This window comes from Myotis lucifugus, unplaced genomic scaffold, assembly GCF_000147115.1.
Source record: "Myotis lucifugus unplaced genomic scaffold, Myoluc2.0 scaffold_33, whole genome shotgun sequence".
In the NCBI taxonomy this organism is placed as follows: Eukaryota; Metazoa; Chordata; class Mammalia; order Chiroptera; family Vespertilionidae; genus Myotis; species Myotis lucifugus.
This window is the reverse complement of record NW_005871081.1, coordinates 436,302-438,644: the sequence shown is the minus strand read 5'-3', so window position 1 is coordinate 438,644 and position 2,343 is coordinate 436,302. Positions and strand designations below refer to the sequence as shown.

The following is a 2,343-nucleotide window of genomic DNA, read 5'->3' as shown; positions in this document are numbered from 1 at the left end:
CCTGCACCCTCTCTAAACTGGGGCAGCCTCAGAGAATGTCCAACTGCCGGTTTAAGCCCAATCCCTTGGACATCCCTCTCACAATCCGGGACCACTGGCTCCTAACCGCTCACCTGCCTGCCTGCCTGATTGCCCCTAACCACTCTGCCTGCTGGCCTTCTCACCCCCAACAGCCCCCCATTGCTGGCCTGCTTACCCCAAGCTGCCCCCCCTGCCAGCCTTTTTGCCCCCAACTGCCCCCCCACCGGCCTGATCACCCCCAACTGCCCTCCCCTCCTGGCCTGATCGCCCTTAACTGCCTCTGCCTTGGCCCTGCCACCATGGCTTTGTCCAGAAAGACATCCGGAAGGTCTCCCAGAAGGTCTCCCGTCTAATTAGCATATTACCTTTTTATTAGTATAGATAGATGTTCTGATTGATTGACTAAAACTAGTAGACAACCTTTCAAGTTACAAATATTTTATACATTAAGATTAACTTTTCTTTTTCGCAATCATAATGATTTATTGTTCTGACATCAGATCAACAGAAAGAAACGTCAATTAGGCTTTGAAAAGTCATATATTTCAGGAAAATGTCATTTAACCATTGTAAGTAGATGAATAAATTACTTTGAAGTCAAGAAGTCTTTTGAACCACTGTCCTTTCTGTTATCTTGATTTGAGTATGTAGTGTTTCTTCTTTTTTAAAATTGAAATTGATTTTCAAAGGTTAACTTTGGACAAGGCTTTCCTCGAAATATCACTGGGGTTAAATATTGCTTCCGCCTATTTCTCCACATTAGCAAAGGAAAGCCACTACCCCCCTCTTTTCTATAATTGTTTTTTTGTTTGTTTATTTGTTTGTTTGTTTGTTTTTAAATGTGGAACACTTCACGAATTTGCGTGTCATCCTTGCGCAGGGGCCATGCTAATCTTCTCTGTATCGTTCCAATTTTAGTATATGTGCTGCCGAAGCGAGCACCTATAATTGTTTTTGCCTGTATTGTTTTTATTGCTCAGAATTATATACTTAGAATGTTTGAAGAATATTACGTTTTTTAGTATGGTGTTCAACTGAAACGTTGCCTCTTTATTTTTAATATGTATTTTTATTGATTTCAGAGAGGAAGGGAGAGGGAGATTGAAACATCAATGATGAGAGAGAGAATCATTGATTGGCTACCTCCTGCACACCACCTACTGAGGAATGAGTCCGCAACCTGGGAACAAGCCATTGACTGAAATCGAACCCGGGACCCTTCAGTCTGCAGGCCGATGCTCTATCCATGGAGCCAAACCGGCTAGGGCAACATTGCCTCTTTGATTCTAAAAGTATTTTAATAGTTGTAAAACACTATATAAAAAAATACAAATGGCTTTTCATAATGGTGATGAAATATCTTTGTTTGGGCACAGGATTTTATGGCTAATATTTTAATCCTCCTCTTATCTTGTCACTTCTCATATTTCCCTCATTTAATAGTGCACTTACTGTGAACTTTATCTTCACAGTTCACTCATAAACTGGTTGAATGTTCGTATGCTGTCGTCTGGGGTTGGGGTAGGGATAGATGAATTCTCTATCTAAAAAAGAAATGAGCTGAGAGCAAATAGTGAAGGCTGTTGCGTGCTTTGAGCGTGTAGGGCTCTGAGGTCGGCATGAGCCAGGTTCTAATTTGTTGGAAGATTAAACCTGCCTCCAGGATTAAGGACAGGACCACACCTTTGAAGTCACACTGAAGTTACAGTTGGGCAGACCCTCCTGGTTAGCTCCCCTGTCCCCTCCACCCTCACCACCACCACCACCACCACCCTCGCCTCATCATCCCCAGGCAAATGCAGTGGGCTTACGTGTCTTCTCCTTCCAGGGCCGATAAACCTTTGGTAAAGCACTCACTGGACCAGACTTGCCCATGACATTGTCTGATTTCCACTGAAGGATTTACCAGGTGCCAAATAAGCCTTATGAAATTCTGGGGCCCAGACCATCTCTGTCCAGTTCCTGACCCCCCGGCCTCTCGGGGCCAAATCCGCAGGAATGCTGTGTCCTCCACGCTGCAGGGCACACACTTCTGTTTGGCCACGAGAACCACCTCGTGCACCATTGCTGTTTTACATCAGTCGTGCTAGCTGCTCTCTGGGTCAAGCACAGTATGCTTACATCTCTCATCTTCATAACAACTTCACAAGGTCACTTCTGTTCACCCCATTTTACAGAAGCGGGAACTACAAGCTAAAGTTATAAACAGCCCATCCAAGATGAGAGCGGCGGGAAGACCCAGGGTTCAAATCCCTGGTGCAAGCCTCTGAGACTGGAGCTTTTCAGGGCTGCAAAGGCACCTCTTCTTCGAAGACATGTTTG

The 2,343-nt window shown here is 44.8% G+C and overlaps 1 non-coding gene across 1 annotated transcript; it reads right to left on the bottom strand.

Annotated features, from left to right (window-relative positions):
* Nucleotides 1-856: 856 nt before the first annotated feature.
* Nucleotides 857-963, bottom strand: LOC111825585. The gene has a single exon (XR_002828776.1). It is a non-coding gene; the product is annotated as a U6 spliceosomal RNA (small nuclear RNA).
* Nucleotides 964-2,343: the final 1,380 nt, after the last annotated feature.